Below are 13,585 nucleotides of genomic sequence, written 5' to 3' on the forward strand. Positions count from 1 at the left end.
TAACACCCATGAAAGCCCTTAGTACACTAGGGTCACATGACTATGTTAGATTGTGACAACATCTAAGAAAACAAAAGGCATGACATCTGATCAAGCTTGGGATGTGATCATCAATTTTGCTATAGGAAATGCCTCATCCCATAAAAGGATGAAGTCAGTTTTTTAGGTACAAAGCTATACCATTTTCCTATTTGTCCTAAAAGCAAGTTCAAGCTGAGAAACCATCTTAAGGTTTGAATGAAGAAGTTCTGATAAAAAAAAGTACAGAAAAACCAGCTCGAAATTCCACTGAAAGGCAATGTTCAGCCATTGCTTTGTCAAGAAAGTTCTGACAACACAAAAGGGCTTCAATGGGGATGGCATGCCCAAGTGGACTTTTCTCACAAATGCATAACACTGGACAGATTTGGAATGTGCTGTTCTTTCTGCTAAAGACATTTTTCCACTCTTGGCCTTCCAAAACCCAGAGTTCAAAGCTTAACTACTAGTTATTTATGCAGGAGCAAATTGACCACAACACTATTAGAAAAAGACGTGAGTCAGTGTGTTTGGCTCTTTGTTTCTTTATTGTGTTCTTTGGAAAAGAAAGATTGTAAGGAAAGAAAAGCAGGGAAAGACTGACTGCCTTTGCATCTTTTCCTTGAGGGGTGTTTGCTTAAAAAATAATAACCCCAAACTGAGCTATTATTGAGATTTATGTTAAGCATTTTCAAGTTTTGAAACAGGAACAAAGTCCAACAGACCCCTGTGAGGCAAGCTTTTTTTTTGTTTGTTTTTTCTCATTATACAAATAGATAAATTGAGTTACTGACCAGTGAAGTAACTTCCCTGGTCTTGGTTGCATTCAATGAAAAGAAAGCACAAACTTAAGGTTTGGGATTTTAGATAACCACTCTGATCATGTCAAGCTGACAACCAAAAAGTTAATAATGTGTTCTGCTATGTCTTAGGGAGATGAGGTTTTCTAGCTTAACAGGAATTCTATTTCATATAATTCATATGTATTTATGCATGTGTGTTTGCATAGACACACACATATTAGAATAACCTCAACTTTCCACAATCTTTAGGAAATGAGACGGTTTGGATAATTAAAATTTTCTCAATAGCTGATATTTTATACCTTTAAGGATCAAAATATACTTGTTTTGATATATACTTAAAATACATAATGTTTTTCATTTTTAAAAGATGCTACCAAATATGTCAATAAATTTATAATTAGCTGTGATTCAGTGATTCTTTTAAAGATGTCCTCAAATCGTACAACTATTTGTGTCCACAGTGAATGCCATTTTGCTTTCTAAATTCTTGTGTTTGTATAGCTTCTTTTTTTCTTACTTTCTTGTTAGGCCTCCATACTTTTCTTTTTTCCTTCTGTCAGTGCACTTACTTGTTGCAGCTCCTCTCCTTTTTCTAGGTTGGTGCTTCAGGTCGGCTATGTTCTGAGAACTCAGAGAACCATGTGTGTTAACATTATTCATGAAGTAAAGGTAAATAGGCTCAAAGTGAAGCCTCCACGTGACTGCTTACGAATATAAACCTTAATGACCATTGTATTTTATTCTCTGAGCACTTTTGATTTACTTTTTGTCCTCAATTGTGTACTATGAAGTTGAAATTGTCAAAAGTTAGAATTTTAGATAAATGAAATATCACTTTAAATATATTTTACTTCTAAAACTCAACTTGCAATAATTTAGTTTTTCTCCAGCGATTCAGATACTATTTACCCAATGAGCATTTATTGAATGCTGAGTGCCTCTGTCTGCTGCAGGGCCTCAGGACCACACAGTATTTCAGGGTCATCCCTGGGACCACCAGTATTCATTGTATAGTACCTTGATGGCAACAAATTTAAGATCTTATAACCATTTTAGTTGAAAGACTACCATATAAAGACAGTTTCCTGTTTTGTATATTTTAAATCTATGTGTGTTGAATGTCTCAAAAGACACCTATTAGGTAGCTGACTTGCTAGCTTTTGGCACCTAGTGGGCGGGATGGGTCTTGAATTAGTTATCCTTGACAGTCCTTGAGTGAGAGCCTTCTTCTGGGTAGAGATGGGTATGATGTGAGAGGACACTTGCCCCAGGGAGGGCTCAGAGAAATGCAGAAAAAGTGGCCTCTCTTCCACAGTAAAAGGAAGAAAGGGGTTTTCACATTCCCCGTGCATTTGTTCTCTAAGTGGCTTTTTACTGGTTTCTGTGCCTTTCAACTGCAAACTATGGGTGCAGTAGAAACAGTCCTTGATGGCATCTAGCACAGGGCTTGGCACTCTCAATAACTATTGAATGAATGAATAAATGAGGTTGTCATGGAAGTCCTAACCAAACAAAACTGAGATAATAAAACTTGAGAAGAAAAGTCTTAAAAAAAAACCTCTTATGGTCCTTATTCCTTTGTTTTTATGAACTAAAATCTCTTCCACTATAGCTTGTAATTTCCTTTATTCTCACACTGTGCTTTTTTTTTTTTTTTTTGAGACAGGGTCTTACTCTGTTGTCCAGGCTGGAGTGTAGTGGCACAATTACAGCTCACTGCAGCCTCCACCTCCCGGGCTAAAGTGATCCTCTCACCTCAGCCTCTTGACTGGCTGGGACTACAGGCATGCACCACCACACCTGGCTAGTTTTTGTATATTTTGTAGAGATGGAGTTTCGCCATGTTGCCCGGGTTGGTCTCAAACTCCTAGGCTCAAGTGATCTACCTGTTTTCATCTCCCAAAGTGCTGGGATTACAGGCATGAGCCAATGTTCCCAGCCACATTGGGCTTCTTAGAGCCATTTTCTTAAGATAACCTGGACTGATTCTTGGTAATTAAGACACAGGGGTAAAAAAGTCCAGACATTTCTGACAGGAAAATTGAAATCATGTAAGGTAGAATTGTGATAGTTAATATTGAGTGTCAACTCGACTGGATTGAAGGATGCCAAGTATTGTTCCTGGGTGTGTCTGTGAGGGTTTTGCCAAAGGAGATTAACATTTGAGTCACTGGACTGGGAAAGGCAGACCCACCCTCAATCTGGGTGGGCACCATCTAATCAACTGCCAGCACGGCTAGAATAAAGCAGGCAGAAGAAGGTGGAAAGAGCAGACTTGCTGAGTCTGCCGGCCTTCATTTTTCTCCTGTGTTGGATGCTTTGTGCCCTCAAACATTGGACTTCAAGTTCTTCAGCTTTTGGAGTCTTGGACTTACACCAGTGGTTTGCCAGGGGCTCTCAGGCCCTCGGCCACAGACGGAAGGCTGCACTGTCGGCCTCCCTACTTTTGAGGTTTTGGGACTTGGACTGGCTTCCTTGCTCCCCAGCTTGCAGACGGCCTATTGTGGGACTTCACCTTGTGATCATGTGAGCCAGTAATCCTTAATAAACTCCCTTTCATAAATACATCTATCCTATTAGCTCTGTCCCTCTAGAGAACCCTGACTAATACAAGAACTCTGGTACACTGACATTAAATATTGTAGGGAATATGCACAGGGCTTAAGGAGATTTATTGGTGCATCAAAATACAGGGGCCAGGATGCATCTAGGATGCTGGCAGCCTCAAGGAGAGTGTTGTAGAGCACAGCAGCACAAAACTCCAGAAACTCATGAGGTAAGATCTTAGATGAGACATTCAGAACAGCCAGATTTTTCCTGATGATGCCACAGCTGCCCACCACACACACACACACACACACACACACACACAAAAAAAAACCCACACGTGGACTCTATATATACTGTGCATTGACATGGTGAAGGGAGAGAGGTGCCCGTGAACTGGACAGGCATTGTGCAACCAGGAAAATTTCCTTTTTGGGGAACTGGTAGGGAGATTGAACTCTTGCCATTTAGTGCAAACAAAGAACAATTAAACAAAAAACAACCCCCCACCCAAACCAAACCAAAACCAAAGAAAAAGACCAAAAATGTCAATCAGCCCATAAATAGTTTGCACTGCCACCATGAGCAATGCACAGCAGGACTCTGGCATAGTAAAGAGTTCATTAAATGAGCTACTAGGCACAGAGATCCTTAGTGCCCTTATTTACAACATGTAGACAGCGACACTTGGAGCTGCTGCTCACCTAAATGACCGCTGTGCTGGCACTTAATTAAACATTCAATAATTGGTTTTCATTAGTATTAAATAAACTTTTATGGAGCACCTTCTGACTAGCAGACACTTTCTTACATGTTATCTTATTTAACTTTCACATCAATCCTGAGAGGTAAGTTTATTTTACAGCAGAGGAAGCAAAGGCTTGGCAAGACTTCCTGTCTTGCCCAGGATGGCTGCATTGTTCAGTGGTAAAAGTGGGACTTCATCTCAGGGCTTCTTATGCTAACTTCAGTGCTTTTTATTCAGGTCTTGGTAGTAGCTTCCCATAAATAATTTAAGGTATTTTATTTTGTCCGCATAAATTACACACATTTGGGCATTAAATAAAAAGGGGGATTTAAAACTATCATTTAAAAATTTACAGACAGGTTTAAAATGGGTGTCCTTTAAAATTATAAACTATACAGAAGATAACCTACAAAACTATTCCTGCTGACTAGCCCGTCAACACATGTTAGCTGCCAAATTATTGAGGAGAGTTTGGGTTCTCTTCTTGAAAAGCACATTCTCAATCACTCTTCCCTAAGCAAACCTTGCAGGTCAGTCTGCTTTCTTTTGCTGCACTTTCTTTTCTTTGCTACCAGGATGCTCCAAACTATTTCTGGATGTGATTTTGTTAAGATTCAGCCTGGATTAGTAGAAAGAAGAGGACTTCAGGGATGGGATGATCTAGGTTTATATTCCAGCCCCAACACTCACTATATTAATGATATAAAGAAATTGACTTAATCTCCCTAAGCCTCTACTGCCTTATGTGTAAATTGTAGATAAAACCCCCCCTACCAAATTCAAATGAAGGAATGTACATAAAATAAATGTAGTAAACTGTAAGTTTCTCCACAAAGGTTATTATCATCATTATTTATAGATGATTTTCACGTTTCAAAGTTCCCAAATTAAGATCCTTGCTAACACTCTTTTGCTGATGTGGTGACAATGAATTCTATTTCATAAATACGAGAAGCTATACATCTCCAGTGTACTTTCTCTGTGGAAAAGGAGTCATGGATTCTTCCTTTAGCCACTGGCTCATGTCTACAGATGCGAATTTTATTTATATGTATTCAAATGTGATTTAAACACATGGTGATTCTTTTATGGCTAGATATAAAAAATTTACAAGTTAAATGTTATTGCTATCTTTACCATTGACTCTAGAGCTTTCTTATGATACAATTTGTAAACATTTTACAAGGCAGAGGAAAATACACACCTATAATTATTTCTCGATGTTGTCTGGCTCATGACAGCAGGATAAAGTCTTTTATTACTTTAGAAAGAGTTTTCATTGAAGGTTTTTCCAGTCATTCCAAATAAACTTAGCTGTGAATGGAAAAGATACAGCTGATTGCCCTGGCTTCTTGTCCTGCTCTGTGCTGAGTCAGAAGGAAAGCATGTAGGGTGGCTGACCTCTGAAATCATTAAACATCTCTGTAAAGTATTGCTGTTAGAGATTCACTCTGGCTTATTTTCTGAAGGCTTGTTAATAGGTTAGAATCTAATCTGCAGACAGAATGTTTGATCACTTTGCTCACGGCTTTGCCAGGTACAGGATTTTATTGCATGGTTGGCCTGTTGGCACGATGATTCCTGAAGGGCTATCGGTAAGCCAGCAAGTGCCAGGGGCACATCATTGTCAAATTCCAAGACATGCTACCTCCCCTGACCTGCTGGTGGAGAGCTTAGCCTTCTTCACAGTGTTTCAGGTTGTCCACTGCAGAACACAGAAATAGAGACAAAAATGCTCTGGGAAAATCTACGATAAAGAACTACTTTTCTTTAAAAGGTGGTGAGGTTTCAGGAGGAAAGAAAAGCAAAAATCTGTGAGCTGAATTTGTTTCTGATACCCAGGGATAGTCTGTCTCTGTAGAAATGGTCATATTGAAGACTGAAGCAATTGTATGTCTCAGCAGGTATTTAAACCACGCTTTTTCCCCAAAGGGAAAAGAAATGAGATGGTAATGAATAATGGAACTTTTTCATTCCTCATCCCATTTTGTTTATATAGTGATAAAGAATCCAGGCAGTGATAGGGTGTCATTCTGAGGGATTTTAAGCCACTAAAATAAAGGAAAAAAAGGAGGCAAACACCATTTGTACAATATTATTAAAATTACAGATATAGGGAAGAGGACTTCTTTAAAATAACATAACAGTTGGCAAAAGACCCTGTAGTCAGGCAATGCATTGAACATGATATTTAACGAACACTACTGCAGTCATAGCGTTCACTGGGGATAGAAAAAAGCATATCTTCTTCAATTTTTTCAGTAGTTTATATGCTTACAAAGGGACCTAAACCATAGCACATAAAAAGTTAAATAGTTTCTTGTTCAATACAGTATCCATTAGCCACATGTGGTTATTTAATTTTAAATTTAAAGAGATTAAAATAAAATGTAAAAAATCCAGTACCTCATTTGTGCTAGCCACATTTAAAGTGCTTAGCAGTCCTAGCACTTTGGGAGGCCGAGGTGGGGAGAGCACCTGAGCTCAGGAGTTCGAGACTATCTTGGGCAACATGGTGAAACCCTGTCTCTATTAAAATACCAAAATTAGCTGGGTGTGGTGGCACGCACCTGTAGTCCCAGCTACTTGGGAGGCTGAGGCAGGAGAATAACTTGAACCCAGGAGGTGGAGGTCACAGTGAGCCAAGATCATGCCACTGCACTCCAGCTTGGGCTACAGAGTGAGACTCTGTCTCAAAATAAAAATAAAAATAAAATAAAGTGCTTAGTAGCCATATGTGGCTAGTGGCTATCATATTGGAGAGCTCAGCTGTAGAAGGTAGAATTATTCCATCATTGTAGAAAGTTCTATTAGGCAGCCCTGACTTATTCAACACAGTGTATAGGTGACATATTACTGACGTTTAGAGTAACTGCTTGTTAGTTGAGAATAGGGAAGGATCAGTGCTTGTTATAATATTGATGAAGGCTTTAATAGGATTTTGAAATTATGGTTATTCTGACAGGTTGAAAGGAGAATGGGGGACATTTTCTGTAGAGAAAGGAAAAAGGAATGTTTGGGGGAGTAGTAGCCCATCAGGTTTAATTCCTGTTTATAGACTTGAGGGAGGTGAAGATGAAAAGAAGCTTTGAGGTGAGATAGGTTGTGAGACTCGACTGTCAAGCTAAAGTGTTTGTTCTACATTTCATAATGCTATTAAATCCTTTTGAGCAGGGCACTAACAATCCTGGGACAATGGTCACATGGAAAATAATTTTTCTTTGTGTAATCTGGTATATGGAGCACCAATATTAATATTAGAATACCATTAGGCATTCATTTTATGCCCCATGGTTAGCTGCAGAGTTGAGTCAAAGCCTAGTAACACTGTTTATGTGTGTGTGTGTGAGAGAGAGAAAGAGTGAGCAAGAGAGAGCACATATTTATGCTATGGGATGGGGAGGAAAGGGAGATGTGAAATGTGGAAGCTCAGTTCTTGGTTCTCTCAGAAAACCACACGGAAGACTGGGGTAGTGTTGGTCATTTCATGAAGTCCTAAAGAAATCAGGATATTCTAAATTTTGTTCAGAACTTTTATTCTTTCTAAGATGTTCATTTTCATCAAGGAATATTTCAGAATGGAAAGGAGTCTCTACCGTATCTGGATATACCCCAATTACATCAAGGCTTCAAGAATGAACTTAGGCCAAATTGTCCCTTTTTAGAACAATTTATGGGGACAGAGAGTAGCACAGTTAAAATCTTCTTTATTCACCGTCACCTCATTTTATTCCCCCACCCCTATTTTTTTCTTTTCTTTTCACATTTATTAAGCCCTTATTATGTGCCAAGCATTGAGGGTGCAGAGGTAAATAAGACACAAATCTTTCTGCAAGGAGCTCATGGTCTTTATGGAGATGGATACACAAATTAAACCCGTGCCATTATAGAATGGAGACAACTGTGGCAGGGCTTGTACAGAGTTCTAGGGAGTCTGAAGGAGATCCACGAGGCAGCTTGGGTCAGGCTGGTTTCAGGCATGTTCTCACAGAGGGGAAGATACTTACTTAATCTGAATCTTGGAAGAGGAGTATAAATTAATCTAGTAGATTAAGTGAGAAATACTACAAGCAGAGAGAGATGATCAAGAACAAAAGCCAAAAAGCATAGCAGAATGTGAGCATGGGGAAAAAGCTAGGCTTTGTTTCCTTTTTTGTCTTTGGCACAGGATAAAGGAAGGGCTTGAGGTATATTTATTTCTATATATACTCTCACTGCAGGCTAAGCAGCAGGTGTAGACAACATAGACATTTTCCTAGGTGACTCTCATGGCTTGGGGGAAACATTTAAGTCATCTTTACTGTCATCATCTGGCTATGGTTTATGGTAAAAGTCGTGCCAAAGAGAATAATCTGGGGAGCTAGATACAAGTTCATTTAATGTGCCGAAGTGCCTTTGCTCTAATGTTTCTCACAGAATCATGGAAATTTCTACTGCCTTAAGAATGACATGCTAGACTGTCACTCTTTTTACCGGATTGGTGCCAAGCAACTTGTCTTCACTTGGGGAGAGTTTATGGACTAACTTTCAGCCCTTAAAAATTACCCTAGGGAGAAATGATGTTTTTTGTTTTGTTTTTTGTTTGTTTGTTTTTTGCTTTTCTAATTACACAGTCCTTACTTTTTTGGCTCTGAAATGACAGCATGGTTTTAGATAAAAAAACAAAAAAGAAAAAGAAATTAAAATCACTGTATTAAACAAGAAACAGAGCCAGTAAGCAGTGTCTAGGAACAGAGCCACTAGAATTCTCTCACTTTCTTTATGAGTCAGAGGTGTTGTCATAGGAAGTTTATTTTTATTTTTTTCCTTTATGATAGGACAAGACATCATGAGAAGCAGCACAGGCGGGCAGGAAGACCATGGACTTTGGAGTGTGACCTGGATAGAAGTACCTGCTCTGCCTCTTCCTAGCTGTGTGGCCCTAGGCAAGTTGCTTAATGAGTGGAGGCTTAGTTTTTCTCATCGTTAAATTGGGAATAATAATACCCTTCTTGCAGGGTTGACATGGGGAATATAGATAACGGGACTAGCACAATATCTGGTCCTGTTAGATAACAAATAGCTTTTATTATTATAACCATTAGTGATGTGTTTGAATTTCTCCCGTCTCCTTTAGATGACTATGAGCTACTTATTTTCTTAAAGGAGAGGGTGCTCAACTGTGCCACTTACAGGATACTGACCTCCAGGCACTAACTTTGTCAAGTGGAAAGATAATTCCCAGAGTAATGTCCTAAGAGAAACAGTAAATTTTATGGAGTGGGAGGTCTGAGTGTCATAGATAAACTAAATAAAATAATTCCTCATTCAGTAAATTACACCAGAATATCAGTGTGTTCCTCCTACAGAAATTAGCTCCCTATTGATGGTGAGAAAGCAAATGCTCAAAGAAAATATTTGGCCAACAATCTTGGTTAGTTAATGATACTAAAGATAAAGCAGGGAATTAACAGCTCAGAGACTGACGAGCTAGTTCAAAGAATTATCTAGGCTCCTTGTTTATTGAACTTATTGCTCATTGTTGGCCGCTTCTCTCTATACAGTATCCAGAGAGTGGGATGGAAAGGAAGAGACAACTTCAATTTGTCCAGTGTTCTAAAGATTTTTTGGGTAGAAGTGGAGGTTGAAGATATGAGAGAGAGAGAAAGAGAGAGAGAGAGACTTGAATAATAATTCTGGCATTCTTGCTATTATTGCAATGAAGAATTGAGCCATAGAACAAAGGCATGTTATCTGCTTCTTTTGTTCCTTTTTCACCTGGGTTTTAGAAATCTCTCTACATACCTTATAGTGACATTCAGTATGTATTACTTAACAACTAGCAAGACTGAAAATACCATGTTCTGACTGATCTTGAGATAATGCTGCAGGAAGTGATTCTTAAACTATTCTTAAGCTGTTCCGCAGAATATCAGTCCCAGGAGATGCGTTCAGGCAGGGTAGATCTGTTGTCAAATGTTTAAGGAACACTTGATTGTAACATCTTTGAAGGATGAAAATATATATAGCATATAAAAATTTCTGTGAAGTCATGCAGTGAATAAAAATGTTTAATATTGTTTCATTGAGTGTTTCTAAAACTTATTTGACCACAGAACTTTTTTCTGTATAAACATTGATGCATCCCAGGTAGTGGTGTTTTGAAATGCACTTTGGAAAATGTTGAAGCAAGGGATGCAGAGATTTTACACAAAAGTCTTTATTAAACAGTTATCTTTCTCCAGTTAAAATGGAGTTTTTAGATCAGAAACCCTGTATTGTATGTGAGAAATTCCCCTTTGGCTGGTCTCAAAATACAGATTGGTAGGAATATAAGCCTTTTAAGACTCTTTAAGCCATTTTCTAATTATTATTTGTTTTTTTACTTTCCACTTACCCTTGATCTTGTTTGGCCTTTTGAGATATGTGGGATTGACCTCTGTATTCTGAGAAACAAAAATGCTCTTGCTATATCTTGGAAGGTCATGTGGCTATTTGACATTTTATCCCATTTTGACTGATTTTGTATAAATACTTTGAGCCCTTCCTAGGTATTGTAAGTATAATCCATTTACCGTACTAAATTAGTAACCATAAAATGCATGCTTAATTAGTATCTTTCTGAAAAATACTTGACAGGACCTCACATGTCTCTAAGTGGTAAAGAAGGTAGTTATTTAAAAATTGTTCGCTTAAGATAAATAAATTAAGGCACAGAGATGATCACTGACATTCCCCTTGCCAGAGAGAGTCAAGGTGTTTTTGAAATTAAAACACTGAAGATTTTCTGGTGATTCACAAGTCACATGCACACCAACTCCATAGCTTCATCTCTATGGACACAAAAAATGATCTTAGAGGATTGCTGTTTTGCTGTGAATGTCATAATTTTTACTAAGCAAGCAGCTCTCCTCTGGTGTGCCAAGGATTTTTTTTATGGTCCTAATTGATCAGTATCCCCCAAAGGGTTCTGAATTATGCAAGTGTCTCAAGTCTTAACAAGCCATCCCCACACAGCTGTGCAATGGAAATGTTCAACAGAAAGGTATTCACTTCAGTCTAGGCAAGACCCTGGCTGCTCCCTGGAGAGACCCAGATTTAGAGGAGCAGGTTCTGGACCCTCTGGTCTGGAGAAGCCTGTTTGGCCCATTTCTGTCTTTTTTCTCCCAGGTCCCTTCCCCTTACTCCACTGACAGGGAGGGTCTAGTCACCGCAGGCTTCCTCAGTCTTTGTGCTTGTCTCTCACTGACCCCCAGCTGCCAGGCTTTGTTTATTACTGAATTGAGCATTTAGATTCAGTCTTGGCAGGTGGTAGCCTTGGAAAGAACATTTTCTAAGATTGTTTTAGTTTTCTTTCAAATAAACTTCCACAAGCCCGGACATTTCAGTCATTGCTAATGCCAGAAATGTGGGTGATTTATTCTTAGAGGCTTAAATTAGGATTTTTTTAAAAAAGAAAACTAACAATGTGATCTACTACAATGGTATACGTTTTAGCCATTGGTTGTAAGGGACACTTTGCTCTGCCTTCGATCTGAAAAATTTAAATCTAAAGGCCCCTTCTGGGACCAGATCAGTTTCTATTGAGACACCCAGCCCCTGGCTCCCTCTACTGGTGAACAACCTCCCTCTCCATTTGGGCGGCAGGGGATTGTAATTAACTGGGGGCTGGAAAAGGGACTAGACATGTCCTTAAACTAGAACTGTGGATCCAACAGCATATTTTTGCCACAGATCCCCTTTCTTTCCTCACTCTTCCAACCTCAACAATCTTGGCTACCTAACTCACAAATTCTTAGCTCCCCCTAGTGCCTCCCTTCATGTACTTTTTGGCTTTAATCTTATGTCTGCCATTTAACAAGAAGCCGCTTGTTTGGATTGATAGCATTGATGAACACCATGACTCCTGGACTTTAAGACTGGGCAATCGCTAAGTAGACCTTTAAAGAAATACAATAATGTACAACGATCACTGAATTTATGAATGAAGTTTAGGCTTATTGTCAGAGTGTAGACAGCATGCTAGTTGGAGGAAGATCCTAAATGGGATGATGGCTTGAAAATGCGTCCCACCTGCCCCATCACAGTGCTCTTCGGTCAGCTGTTAATATTTGAAATCCTCCTACTGAACTGAAGGCAGCTGCAACTTAACCCCTCTGCTGCCATAAACTAGCCATAATTGCCTTAGAACCCAAAGCCTCAATTATGGAGGCCACTGGCCCAGACTTCCAAAAAGCAGCTGTTTTATCTAGCTAACGGAGGGGACTAGAGAAGGTCCCCAATAGGCTAGATACATGTTATTTCCTAGAGAAGTTGACAGCTGACACCCACACCCAGGCCTATGTAGTTAGAGTTGGAAAAGTAGCACATGAAATAATTAATTGTCTTCAGTCTCAGCACATCAAATGATCCAATGCCTAAATACCCTGTGATGTAAACACATCAATTGGAAGCTTAAGAGGGACAGTCTTCAAGAAAGACTTACTTAAAAGAATGTTTTCACAATGATGCTTAGCCATAGACTGTGTTAAATTTAACATATAATAAATCAGTTTTAGAAACACACTTACTATTTCGGAGATATGGAAACAATTGTCAGGCATGCTTCAGAGGAAAGTGAAGAAGCATCTGGGCTAACATCTGTCTGCTTATTCAGGGTAAATTGTTTACAGAAACAATACAAGAATATTCTTTCCTTCCTTCGTCACTTTCTATGATGGAGTGACTTTATGTGTTACCAATAATTGTGTTGTTATTTTAGCAGAGAACATTTCAATGACTTGACATCCATGGAGTTATTATCCTGGGTCAGAGTCAAGTCTAAAAGCAGGTGAAATGAGGTTCTTTTCCCACTTGAGGTCCAGTCAAATGATAAGAAGAGTTTTAATAGATATGGTACTTATAAAGCTTTCACACCTGTGTCATCCAGGCTTCAATTAGTGTTGTATTTAAAGAACCCTGACTCAAACAGAAAGTCATCTCTCAAGCATTTGAGAGGGTCTGGTTTTGGACAATCCTATTAAAATCTCTTGTAGCATTTCAAAACTTTCAGAGATTCTCCCTCCTCTGTTTCAGAGGAATAAACTCTCTTAGCTTCACTGTCTTGTCTCTATACTCTTGGTCCCTTGACCACCTCTCCTCTCTGTTACAACAAATCTCATACCTACACATTCTGACTGATGTGTCCCTTAATGTTTTTCCTGATTATCCATTATGGGTATTTTGCTCTTTCTCTCATTAGAGGCCAAGGAAGGTACAAAATGGTTAAACTGGCAACACTTTGTCTGTTGGGTGGAAGAGGAGAGTTACGCTGTAAATCTCACATTCTAATTCATTTGTTCTCTCAAATGAATATTGGAACTAAATCTTAAGCCTCCTGTAAAAAATAATACAGTTTCTAGAACTCAAGTAAATATGGGAAGAACTAGTGAGAATATTGCAGACAGGAAAATGGCTTAGCCATTGCTAAGGCTAAAATGAACTCTCC

General features: G+C 38.9%; 1 protein-coding gene across 10 annotated transcripts in view; it reads right to left on the bottom strand.

Moving 5' to 3' along the window:
- The window catches only part of COL8A1 (collagen type VIII alpha 1 chain), a 158,083-nt gene that overhangs the window by 138,810 nt on the left and 5,688 nt on the right, over positions 1-13,585 (bottom strand). The window lies entirely within an intron of this gene.

The sequence above is a fragment of the Pongo abelii genome, chromosome 2 (assembly GCF_028885655.2).
Source record: "Pongo abelii isolate AG06213 chromosome 2, NHGRI_mPonAbe1-v2.0_pri, whole genome shotgun sequence".
Taxonomy (NCBI): Eukaryota; Metazoa; Chordata; class Mammalia; order Primates; family Hominidae; genus Pongo; species Pongo abelii.